Source organism: Bombina bombina, chromosome 5, assembly GCF_027579735.1.
Source record: "Bombina bombina isolate aBomBom1 chromosome 5, aBomBom1.pri, whole genome shotgun sequence".
NCBI classification, from domain to species: Eukaryota; Metazoa; Chordata; class Amphibia; order Anura; family Bombinatoridae; genus Bombina; species Bombina bombina.
In genome coordinates, this window is record NC_069503.1 from 512952715 (window position 1) to 512966580 (window position 13866).

The 13866-nt window shown below is 41.4% G+C and overlaps 1 long non-coding RNA gene across 1 annotated transcript in view; it reads left to right on the top strand.

Annotated features, from left to right (window-relative positions):
• LOC128659409 (uncharacterized) overlaps positions 1-13274 on the top strand; it is an 84860-nt gene extending 71586 nt beyond the window's left edge. The window contains exon 6 of the long non-coding RNA XR_008402370.1: positions 13096-13274. This is a non-coding gene — a long non-coding RNA (uncharacterized LOC128659409). The remainder of the gene's footprint in view (positions 1-13095) is intronic.
• Positions 13275-13866: the final 592 nt, after the last annotated feature.

A 13866-nucleotide genomic window follows, 5' to 3' on the forward strand; every position in this document is an offset into this window, starting at 1 on the left:
TCGTTCCTGGTAGAGCGCTTCTCTCTTTGTATGCAAAATATAAAATACACTAGACAAAGTTTAACAAATACAGGGGGAATTGAGGGCCCTGTTCCCGTGGGAACTTACAATCTAGATGGGTAGGAGGGTGAGAAACAGGAGGTGGAGACTACAAAGGTGAGAATGATAGTGTGGAGTTAGATGAGGGCAGCGATTAGGCAAGTGGAATTAATTTGTTACTGATTTGGAGATAGGCTTCCATGAACAGAAAGGTCTTTAGGGAGCATTTGTAGGAGGAAAGGTTAGGGGAAAGTCTGACAGCTCTAGGAAGTGCGTTCCAGAGGGTTGGTGCCGCACTAGAGAAGTCCTGTAGCCTAGCATGAGAGGACATGATGGTAGAAGATGCAAGGAGCAGGTCATTGTTGGATCTTATGGGGCGGACTGGAGTATATTTGTTGATGAGTGAGGATAGGTGTGTGTATATGTGTGCGTGTATATATATATATATATATATATATATATATATATATATATATATATATATATATATATATGTGTATACAAGAATAGATACAGCGCCTATATATCCATTTAAAATATGGATGGTGTATGGGAATATGAGTGAGAACTAGAGCTGATTATTAGATAAATAATAGCAATTAAAAGAATATTTAAAAAATATAAATTATTAGAATCAATTATGCTTGAAGAATGATGAATAGATTATGAAACAGTGTTCATATGAGTCTTTAGACAATATATAGTCCGTAATAAATCTTCATAAGCAGTTGGTATCAGTAAATAGATGGTATGTAATACCCTTACCAGATATTACCTCAATCTGATGAGGTAAGTATGCCGCACTGGGGGTATATACAGATGGTAGAATCTTCTCCTTGTATTCAGATGTGGTGCCTCTTGGGTTTTCGTGAGCCTCCTGGAGTATGCAGGGATATGTTTCTTGTTGTAGATAGATCCCTTGTACTTCCTTTATGTTGGTAGTTAGCCTCTTGGAGTACCTTTTCTGTCTTGGTATACACTGTTGTTTCATATGGAAGCCTGCTCCTAATAAACTTTCTTGCATCGACCTTTAAGACTCAGCGTCTCCTTTTCCTCATCTTAAGATGCTATCATGGCCAAACTTCTTCTAAGTGAATTGGAATCTCACAATTTCCTCAGCTCAGCAGAGTAAGTTCTGTGTAAAAAGTTATACTCAACTGCTCCCAGCTGCAGGTAAAAATTTTTAAAGAAATGAACAGCAGCCAATCAGCATCAACGATGCTGATTGGCTGCTGTTCATTTCTTTAAAAAAATTTACCTGCAGCTGGGAGCAGTTGAGTATAACTTTTTACACAGAACTTACTCTGCTGAGCTGAGGAAATTGTGAGATTCCAATTCACTTAGAAGAAGTTTGGCCATGATAGCATCTTAAGATGAGGAAAAGGAGACGCTGAGTCTTAAAGGTCGATGCAAGAAAGTTTATTAGGAGCAGGCTTCCATATGAAACAACAGTGTATACCAAGACAGAAAAGGTACTCCAAGAGGCTAACTACCAACATAAAGGAAGTACAAGGGATCTATCTACAACAAGAAACATATCCCTGCATACTCCAGGAGGCTCACGAAAACCCAAGAGGCACCACATCTGAATACAAGGAGAAGATTCTACCATCTGTATATACCCCCAGTGCGGCATACTTACCTCATCAGATTGAGGTAATATCTGGTAAGGGTATTACATACCATCTATTTACTGATACCAACTGCTTATGAAGATTTATTACGGACTATATATTGTCTAAAGACTCATATGAACACTGTTTCATAATCTATTCATCATTCTTCAAGCATAATTGATTCTAATAATTTATATTTTTTAAATATTCTTTTAATTGCTATTATTTATCTAATAATCAGCTCTAGTTCTCACTCATATTCCCATACACCATCCATATTCTAAATGGATATATAGGCGCTGTATCTATTCTTGTATACACATTTTTCACTTACTGACTGGGACCTCACATCTCAACCAGTATTTGTCCCATATAGCTGCCACTATACCATACACAATACTGACTAGCGCCAACTATAGAGTATCACTTGTGTCTACCCAGTATACTGAGTGAACACATTTTACTTTCTTCTCTATATATATATATATATATATATTTCTCCAACATAGGTGTGTCCGGTCTACGGCGTCATCCTTACTTGTGGGATATTCTCTTCCCCAACAGGAAATGGCAAAGAGCCCAGCAAAGCTGGTCACATGATCCCTCCTAGGCTCCGCCTACCCCAGTCATTCTCTTTGCCGTTGCACAGGCAACATCTCCACAGAGATGGCTAAGAGTTTTTTGGTGTTTAAATGTAGTTTTTATTCTTCAATCAAGAGTTTGTTATTTTAAAATAGTGCTGGTATGTACTATTTACTCTGAAACAGAAAAGAGATGAAGATTTCTGTTTGTAAGAGGAAAATGATTTTAGCAACCGTTACTAAAATCGATGGCTGTTTCCACACAGGACTGTTGAGATGAATTAACTTCAGTTGGGGGAAACAGTGGGCAGACTTTTGCTGCTTGAGGTATGACACATTTCTAACAAGACTTGGTAATGCTGGAAGCTGTCATTTTCCCTATGGGAACCGGTAAGCCATTTTCTTAGTTTAGTATAAGAATAAAGGGCTTCACAAGGGCTTTAAAGACTGGTAGACATTTTTCTGGGCTAAAACGATTACTTTATAAGTATATTTAGTGGATTATAACTATAAATAGTTCTTTTAATCTTGGGGATGTATTAAAAAAAACGGCAGGCACTGTATTGGACACCTTTTTCACTGGGGGCCTTTTCTAGTCATAGGCAGAGCCTCATTTTCGCGCCACTAATGCGCAGTTGTTTTTGGAAAGCAAGGCATGCAGATGCATGTGTGAGGAGCTAAGAACCACTGAAAAAGCTTATTGAAGGCGTCATTTGGTATCGTATTCCCCTCTGGGCTTGGTTGGGTCTCAGCAAAGCAGATACCAGGGACTGCATAGCGGTTAAATGTAAAAACGGCTCCGGTTCCGTTATTTTAAGAGTTAAAGCTTTCAAATTTGGTGTGCAATACTTTTAAGGCTTTAAGACACTGTGGTGAAATTTTGGTGAATTTTGAACAATTCCTTCATACTTTTTCACATATTCAGTAATAAAGTGTGTTCAGTTTAAAATTTAAAGTGACAGTAACGGTTTTATTTTAAAACGTTTTTTGTGCTTTGTTATCAAGTTTATGCCTGTTAACATGTCTGAACCATCAGATAGACGATGTTCTGTATGTTTGGAAGCCAAGGTTCCTCCCCATTTAAATATATGTGATGAATGTGACAGATAATGATGTTGCCCAAAATGATTCCTCAAGCGAGGGGAGTAAGCATGGTACTGCATCATCCCCTTCTGTGTCTACACCAGTCTTGCCCACACAAGAGGCCCCTAGTACATCTAGTGCGCCAATCCTTCTTACTATGCAACAATTAACGGCTGTAATGGATAATTCTATTAAAAACATTTTGTCCAAAATGCCCACTTATCAGAGAAAGCGCGATTGCTCTGTTTTAGATACTGAAGAGCATGAGGACGCTGATGATAATGGTTCTGACATACCCTCACACCAATCTGAAGGGGCCAGGAGGGAGGTTTTGTCTGAGGGAGAAATTTCAGATTCAGGAAAAATTTCTCAACAAGCTGAACCTGATGTTATTACTTTTAAATTTAAATTAGAACATCTCCGCGCTCTGCTTAAGGAGGTGTTATCTACTCTGGATGATTGTGACAATTTGGTCATTCCAGAGAAGTTATGTAAGATGGACAAGTTCCTAGAGGTCCCAGTGCCCCCCGATGCTTTTCCTATACCCAAGCGGGTGGCGGACATTGTAAATAAGGAATGGGAAAGGCCCGGCATACCTTTTGTTCCTCCCCCTATATTTAAAAAATTATTTCCTATGGTCGACCCCAGAAAGGACTTATGGCAGACAGTCCCCAAGGTCGAGGGGGCGGTTTCTACTCTAAACAAACGCACTACTATCCCTATAGAAGATAGTTGTGCTTTCAAAGATCCTATGGATAAAAAATTAGAGGGTTTGCTTAAAAAGATGTTTGTTCAGCAAGGTTACCTTCTACAACCAATTTCATGCATTGTTCCTGTCACTACAGCAGCGTGTTTCTGGTTCGAAGAACTAGAAAAGTCGCTCAATAAAGACTCTTCGTATGAGGAGGTTATGGACAGAGTTCAAGCACTTAAACTGGCTAACTCTTTTATCTTAGAGGCCACTTTGCAATTAGCTAGATTAGCGGCGAAAAATTCAGGTTTTGCTATTGTGGCGCGCAGAGCGCTTTGGCTAAAGTCTTGGTCAGCGGATGTGTCCTCCAAGAACAAATTGCTTAACATCCCTTTCAAAGGTAAAACGCTGTTTGGCCCTGACTTGAAAGAGATTATTTCAGACATCACTGGGGGAAAGGGCCACGCCCTTCCTCAGGATAGGTCTTTTAAGGCTAAAAATAAGCCAAATTTCTCCAACATAGGTGTGTCCGGTCCACGGCGTCATCCTTACTTGTGGGATATTCTCCTCCCCAACAGGAAATGGCAAAGAGCCCAGCAAAGCTGGTCACATGATCCCTCCTAGGCTCCGCCTACCCCAGTCATTCTCTTTGCCGTTGTATTTGTCCCATATAGCTGCCACTATACCATACACAATACTGACTAGCGCCAACTATAGAGTATCACTTGTGTCTACCCAGTATACTGAGTGAACACATTTTACTTTCTTCTCTATATATATATATATATTTCTCCAACATAGGTGTGTCCGGTCTACGGCGTCATCCTTACTTGTGGGATATTCTCTTCCCCAACAGGAAATGGCAAAGAGCCCAGCAAAGCTGGTCACATGATCCCTCCTAGGCTCCGCCTACCCCAGTCATTCTCTTTGCCGTTGTACAGGCAACATCTCCACGGAGATGGCTTAGAGTTTTTTAGTGTTTAACTGTAGTTTTTATTATTCAATCAAGAGTTTGTTATTTTGAAATAGTGCTGGTATGTACTATTTACTCAGAAACAGAAAAGTGATGAAGATTTCTGTTTGTATGAGGAAAATGATTTTAGCAACCGTCACTAAAATCCATGGCTGTTCCACACAGGACTGTTGAGAGCAATTAACTTCAGTTGGGGGAACAGTGAGCAGTCTCTTGCTGCTTGAAGTATGACACATTCTAACAAGACGATGTAATGCTGGAAGCTGTCATTTTCCCTATGGGATCCGGTAAGCCATGTTTATTACGATCGTAAATAAGGGCTTCACAAGGGCTTATTAAGACTGTAGACTTTTTCTGGGCTAAATCGATTCAATCTTTGCCCAAGTCACTCAGCTGTGGGGCATTCCAGACATGGATCTGATGGCCTCTCGTCAGAACTTCAAAGTTCCTTGCTACGGGTCCAGATCCAGGGATCCCAAGGCGGCTCTAGTGGATGCACTAGTAGCACCTTGGACCTTCAAGCTAGCTTATGTGTTCCCGCCGTTTCCTCTCATCCCCAGGCTGGTAGCCAGGATCAATCAGGAGAGGGCGTCGGTGATCTTGATAGCTCCTGCGTGGCCACGCAGGACTTGGTATGCAGATCTGGTGAATATGTCATCGGCTCCACCTTGGAAGCTACCTTTGAGACGAGACCTTCTTGTTCAGGGTCCGTTCGAACATCCGAATCTGGTTTCACTCCAGCTGACTGCTTGGAGATTGAACGCTTGATCTTATCGAAGCGAGGGTTCTCAGATTCTGTTATCGATACTCTTGTTCAGGCCAGAAAGCCTGTAACTAGAAAGATTTACCACAAAATTTGGAAAAAATATATCTGTTGGTGTGAATCTAAAGGATTCCCTTGGGACAAGGTTAAGATTCCTAAGATTTTATCCTTCCTTCAAGAAGGATTGGAAAAAGGATTATCGGCAAGTTCCCTGAAGGGACAGATTTCTGCCTTGTCTGTGTTACTTCACAAAAAGCTGGCAGCTGTGCCAGATGTTCAAGCCTTTGTTCAGGCTCTGGTTAGAATTAAGCCTGTTTACAAACCTTTGACTCCTCCTTGGAGTCTCAATTTAGTTCTTTCAGTTCTTCAGGGGGTTCCGTTTGAACCCTTACATTCCGTTGATATTAAGTTATTATCTTGGAAAGTTTTGTTTTTAGTTGCAATTTCTTCTGCTAGAAGAGTTTCAGAATTATCTGCTCTGCAGTGTTCTCCCCCTTATCTGGTGTTCCATGCAGATAAGGTGGTTTTACGTACTAAACCTGGTTTTCTTCCAAAAGTTGTTTCTAACAAAAACATTAACCAGGAGATTATCGTACCTTCTCTGTGTCCGAAACCAGTTTCAAAGAAGGAACGTTTGTTGCACAATTTGGATGTTGTTCGCGCTCTAAAATTCTATTTAGATGCTACAAAGGATTTTAGACAAACATCTTCCTTGTTTGTTGTTTATTCCGGTAAAAGGAGAGGTCAAAAGGCAACTTCTACCTCTCTCTCTTTTTGGATTAAAAGCATCATCAGATTGGCTTACGAGACTGCCGGACGGCAGCCTCCCGAAAGAATCACAGCTCATTCCACTAGGGCTGTGGCTTCCACATGGGCCTTCAAGAACGAGGCTTCTGTTGATCAGATATGTAGGGCAGCGACTTGGTCTTCACTGCACACTTTTACCAAATTTTACAAGTTTGATACTTTTGCTTCTTCTGAGGCTATTTTTGGGGGAGAGGTTTTGCAAGCCGTGGTGCCTTCCATTTAGGTGACCTGATTTGCTCCCTCCCTTCATCCGTGTCCTAAAGCTTTGGTATTGGTTCCCACAAGTAAGGATGACGCCGTGGACCGGACACACCTATGTTGGAGAAAACAGAATTTATGTTTACCTGATAAATTACTTTCTCCAACGGTGTGTCCGGTCCACGGCCCGCCCTGGTTTTTTTAATCAGGTCTGATGAATTATTTTCTCTAACTACAGTCACCACGGTATCATGGTTTCTCCTATGCATATTTCCTCCTGTACGTCGGTCGAATGACTGGGGTAGGCGGAGCCTAGGAGGGATCATGTGACCAGCTTTGCTGGGCTCTTTGCCATTTCCTATTGGGGAGGAGAATATCCCACAAGTAAGGATGACGCCGTGGACCGGACACACCGTTGGAGAAAGTAATTTATCAGGTAAACATAAATTCTGTTTTTCGTCCCTTTCGCAGAAACGGACCAGCCTCAAATTCTACACCCTCTAAGCAAGAGGGTAATAGTTCTCAAACCAAACCAGCCTGGAGACCGATGCAAGGCTGGAACAAGGGTAAGCAGGCCAAGAAACCTGCCACTGCTACTAAAACAGCATGAAGTGTTGGCCCCCGATCCGGGACCGGATCTGGTGGGGGGCAGACTCTCTCTCTTTGCTCAGGCTTGGGCAAGAGATGTTCAGGATCCTTGGGCGCTAGAAATAGTTTCTCAAGGTTATCTCCTGGAATTCAAGGAACTACCCCCAAGGGGGAGGTTCCACAGGTCTCAATTGTCTTCAAACCAAATAAAAAGACAGGCATTCTTACATTGTGTAGAAGACCTGTTAAGAATGGGAGTGATTCATCCTGTTCCATTAGGAGAACAAGGGATGGGGTTTTACTCCAATCTGTTCATAGTTCCCAAAAAAGAAGGAACATTCAGACCAATTTTAGATCTCAAGATTCTAAACAAATTTCTCAGGGTTCCATCGTTCAAGATGGAAACCATTCGAACAATTCTTCCTACCATCCAGGAAGGTCAATTCATGACCACGGTGGATTTAAAGGATGCGTATCTACATATTCCTATCCACAAGGAACATCATCGGTTCCTAAGGTTCGCCTTTCTGGACAAGCATTACCAGTTTGTGGCACTTCCGTTCGGATTAGCCACTGCTCCAAGGATTTTCACAAAGGTACTAGGGTCCCTTCTAGTGGTTCTAAGACCAAGGGGCATTGCAGTAGTACCTTACTTGGACGACATACTGATTCAAGCGTCGTCTCTGTCAAAAGCAAAGGCTCATACGGACATTGTCCTAGCCTTTCTCAGATCTCACGGGTGGAAAGTGAACATAGAAAAAAGCTCTCTGTCCCCGTCAACAAGAGTTCCCTTCTTGGGAACAATAATATACTCCTTAGAAATGAAGATTTTTCTGACAGAGGCCAGAAAATCAAAACTTCTAAGCTCTTGTCAAGTACTTAATTCTGTTCTTCTTCCTTCCATAGCGCAGTGCATGGAAGTAATAGGTTTGATGGTTGCGGCAATGGACATAGTTCCTTTTGCACGAATTCATCTAAGACCATTACAACTGTGCATGCTCAGACAGTGGAATGGGGATTATACAGACTTGTCTCCGACGATCCAAGTAGATCATAGAACCAGAGATTCACTCTGTTGGTGGCTGAACCTGGACAACCTGTCACAGGGAATGAGCTTCCGCAGACCAGAGTGGGTCATTGTCACGACCGACGCCAGTCTGGTGGGCTGGGGCGCGGTCTGGGAACCCCTGAAAGCTCAGGGTCTATGGTCTCGGGAAGAATCTCTTCTCCCGATAAACATTCTGGAACTGCGAGCGATATTCAATGCTCTCAAAGCTTGGCCTCAACTAGCAAAGGCTAAATTCATAAGGTTTCAATCAGACAACATGACGACTGTTGCATATATCAACCATCAGGGGGGAACAAGGAGTTCCCTGGCGATGGAGGAAGTGAACAAAATAATTCAATGGGCGGAGAATCACTCCTGCCACTTGTCTGCAATCCACATCCCAGGAGTGGAAAATTGGGAAGCGGATTTTCTGAGTCGTCAGACTTTCCATCCGGGGGAGTGGGAACTCCATCCGGAAATCTTTGCCCAAATAACTCAATTATGGGGCATTCCAGACATGGACCTGATGGCGTCTCGTCAGAACTTCAAGGTTCCTTGCTACGGGTCCAGATCCAGGGATCCCAAGGCGACTCTAGTAGATGCACTGATAGCGCCTTGGACCTTCAACCTAGCTTATGTATTCCCACCGTTCCCTCTCATTCCCAGGCTGGTAGCCAGGATCAATCAGGAGAGGGCTTCGGTGATCTTGATAGCTCCTGCGTGGCCACGCAGAACTTGGTATGCAGACCTGGTGAATGTCATCGGCTCCACCATGGAAGCTACCTTTGAGACAGGACCTTCTTGTTCAAGGTCCATTCGAACATCCGAATCTGGCTTCACTCCAACTGACTGCTTGGAGATTGAACGCTTGATTTTATCAAAGCGTGGGTTTTCAGATTCTGTCATTGATACTCTTGTTCAGGCTAGAAAGCCTGTAACTAGGAAAATTTACCATAAAATATGGAAAAAATATATTTGTTGGTGTGAATCTAAAGGATTCCCATGGAACAAGATAAAAATTCCTAAGATTCTATCCTTTCTACAGGAGGGTTTGGAGAAAGGATTATCTGCAAGTTCTTTGAAGGGACAGATTTCTGCTTTATCTGTTTTACTTCACAAAAAACTGGCGGCTGTGCCAGATGTTCAAGCTTTTATTCAGGCTCTGGTTAGAATCAAGCCTGTTTACAAACCTTTGACTCCTCCTTGGAGTCTCAATTTAGTTCTTTCAGTTCTTCAAGGGGTTCCGTTTGAACCCTTACATTCCGTAGATATTAAGTTACTATCTTGGAAAGTTTTGTTTTTGGTTGCAATTTCTTCTGCTAGAAGAGTTTCAGAGTTATCTGCTCTGCAGTGTTCTCCTCCTTATCTGGTGTTCCATGCAGATAAGGTGGTTTTGCGTACTAAACCTGGTTTTCTTCCGAAAGTTGTTTCTAACAAAAACATTAACCAGGAGATAGTTGTGCCTTCTTTGTGTCCGAATCCAGTTTCAAAGAAGGAACGTTTGTTACACAATTTGGATGTAGTTCGTGCTCTAAAATTCTATTTAGAGGCTACAAAGGATTTCAGACAAACATCTTCTTTGTTTGTTGTTTATTCTGGTAAAAGGAGAGGTCAAAAAGCAACTTCTACCTCTCTCTCTTTTTGGCTTAAAAGCATCATCCGATTGGCTTATGAGACTGCCGGACGGCAGCCTCCTGAAAGAATCACAGCTCACTCCACTAGGGCTGTGGCTTCCACATGGGCCTTCAAGAACGAGGCTTCTGTTGATCAGATATGTAAGGCAGCGACTTGGTCTTCACTGCACACTTTTACCAAATTTTACAAATTTGATACTTTTGCTTCTTCTGAGGCTATTTTTGGGAGAAAGGTTTTGCAAGCCGTGGTGCCTTCCATCTAGGTGACCTGATTTGCTCCCTCCCATCATCCGTGTCCTAAAGCTTTGGTATTGGTTCCCACAAGTAAGGATGACGCCGTGGACCGGACACACCTATGTTGGAGAAAACAGAATTTATGCTTACCTGATAAATTACTTTCTCCAACGGTGTGTCCGGTCCACGGCCCGCCCTGGTTTTTTTAATCAGGTCTGATGAGTTATTTTCTCTAACTACAGTCACCACGGTATCATATGATTTCTCCTATGCATATTCCTCCTTTACGTCGGTCGAATGACTGGGGTAGGCGGAGCCTAGGAGGGATCATGTGACCAGCTTTGCTGGGCTCTTTGCCATTTCCTGTTGGGGAAGAGAATATCCCACAAGTAAGGATGATGCCGTGGACCGGACACACCGTTGGAGAAAGTAATTTATCAGGTAAGCATAAATTCTGTTTATATTTATTTATGTATGTGTGTATGTATATGTGTGTGTGTATGTATATATATATATATATATATATATATATATATATATATATATATATATATATATATATATATATATATGTATGTGTATGTATGTATGTATGTATATGTATGTATATATATGTATATATATGTATATATATCTTGAAAAGAGAAAACGAGGAACCAAGAACTTGAATGCCAAGTGGTTTATTGAGTACACACACATCTCTTACCCTCAAAATAGTATCCGCCATCTAGTTTTATATATATATATATATATATATATATTGCATATTGGGTTCTCCGAAGAGAGAAGCGCTCTACCAGGAACGAACAACAGCTCATTAGCTAGTTCTATGGCGATTTACCACCCAGAAGCAGCCTCTTTTAGACCAGTGTGCTTTTCACAGAGGAAAACTTTCCTGAAGTATATCAGTCTGATCCCGCCATGCAAGGTCAGTCCAGCCCCGAAATACCAGGCAATTCTCCTCTGAACAAGGAACATGACAACCCCAGACGATCGTTTCGGCCTCCTATGGGCCTCGTCAGTGAGGTGCAGCCACATTCCTCTAGGCACACTGGGCAGAGAGTCCACGTCTGGTTTCCCCCATCACCCATAGGGAGACCTCCCCAGGGTGATTTATAATTTGCATATTGGGTTCTCCGAAGAGAGAAGCGCTCTACCAGGAACGAACAGCAGCTCATTAGCTAGTTCTATGGCGAGTTACCACCCAGAAGCAGCCTCTTTTAGACCAGTGTGCTTTTCACAGAGGAAAACTTTCCTGAAGTATATCAGTCTGATCCCACCATGCAAGGTCAGTCCAGCCCCGAAATACCAGGCAATTCTCCTCTGAACAAGGAACATGACAACCCCAGACGATCGAGGCCCATAGGAGGCCGAAACGATCGTCTGGGGTTGTCATGTTCCTTGTTCAGAGGAGAATTGCCTGGTATTTCGGGGCTGGACTGACCTTACTTGGCGGGATCAGACTGATATACTTCAGGAAAGTTTTCCTCTGTGAAAAGCACACTGGTCTAAAAGAGGCTGCTTCTGGGTGGTAAATCGCCATAGAACTAGCTAATGAGCTGTTGTTCGTTCCTGGTAGAGCGCTTCTCTCTTCGGAGAACCCAATATGCAAATTATAAATCACCCTGGGGAGGTCTCCCTATGGGTGATGGGGGAAACCAGACGTGGACTCCCTGCCCAGTGTGCCTAGAGGAATGTGGCTGCACCTCACTGACGAGGCCCATAGGAGGCCGAAACGATCGTCTGGGGTTGTCATGTTCCTTGTTCAGAGGAGAATTGCCTGGTATTTCGGGGCTGGACTGACCTTGCATGGTGGGATCAGACTGATATACTTCAGGAAAGTTTTCCTCTGTGAAAAGCACACTGGTCTAAAAGAGGCTGCTTCTGGGTGGTAAATCGCCATAGAACTAGCTAATGAGCTGTTGTTCGTTATTGGTAGAGCGCTTCTCTCTTCGGAGAACCCAATATGCAAAATATATATATATATATATAATTTTTTTAATTTTTTTTTTAAAATAAACAAGCCTTTTCTCTAGTTGGACATGCAATCCAGCCACTGTCAGCGAGATTGCTGCAGAAAGAGCCCAGGACAGTAGCGTCCTTAAAGGGACAGTCTAGTATAAATTAAACTTTCATTATTCAGATAGGACTTTTAATTTTAATTGACTTTCCAATTTACTTTTATCATCAAATTTGCTTTTTTCTCTTGGTATTCTTAGTTTAAACTAAACATAGGTAGGCTCATATGCTAATTTCTCTAAGCCTTTGAGGGCTGCCTCTTATCACATGCTTTTTAAATCTCTTTTCAACACAGAGACCGAAAGTACACATGGGCCATATAGATAACACTGTGTTCAGGCACAGGGGGCTATTTAAGATTTAGCACAAAACAATGCTAAATTTAAGACAATAGATAATAAACAGTCAGTCATGTGATCAGGGGGCTGTAAGAAGGTTCCTAGATACAAGGTAATCACAGAGATAAAAAGTGTACTAATATAACTGTTGGTTATGTAAAACTGGGGAATGGGTAATAAATGGATTATCTATCTTTAAAAATAATAACAATTCTATGGTAGACTGTCCCTTTAAGGGCTAAACAACTAGCGCTATACAGGGGATGGAGCTGTTCGTTAAAGGGTTTAAATGAAAAAAAAAAAAAACTTTGCTGAATAAGTTGATACCCATTGTAGGTGTTCCCTGAATTACAACCCATTTAAATGGATCCTGTTGAGGAGAAAAGTGTACACCGTTTCTACTGTATGCTATGCTTTAGGGTTTGTAGGAGGAACTTGAAATTTTGTTCTGTATTCTCACTTTTTTTTATTTTTATTTTGCAGGTGTTTTCCAGTTGGAGTACGTGTGTGTGTTTTGTGTAACTGCTGCTCTCACAACTCGGTGTACCCGTGGAAAGGGATTGTCCTTGGTGTTCCTGTTTGAACTATAAACCTGCCTATTTAATACAATGCTGTTAAGGTGTTTGATATCTGTTATATTAATAAAGTTGTGACTGATCTTACATTGTGTTTATAGTTTTTTTTTTATTGATATGGGTATGCATTAAAGAGATGATAAATCCTACTGTTTATAAAACGCTAGAATTTACCATCACATAAAATAAAGGTGACCATCCTTCAGTTTAAAAAATTTCGGCACAGGCTCAGTGGTAATCTAAACGCCTCTGGCCATCCACAACACAGCTCAGTTTTTCAATATCACAGCTATTGACTAAGGTGGAAACGTTCTCATTTCAAAAAAAGTTGTGCCGTGGGTGCTTAGGTTAGTACTGAAGCTGTGGTGAAATGAAATAAAGGTGCCTATTCATCAGTGTTTGTTTTTTAACTGATGAAAGAAGGTCGCATTTATTTTTAGTGATTGTAATTCCTATATTACTTTTTTTTTTTTTTTTTTTTTTCGTCTTTAATAATTGCAAGGATTTTGGAATTCCAAAATCCTTGCAATTAAAGAAAAAAAAAGTAATTGAGTATTTTGTGTGTGTGTGTAATATCATAAAAAAATAAAATGTATATGTGTGTGTATATGTATATATGTGTGTGTGTATATATATATATATATATATATATATTAAAATATATATATATATATTAAAA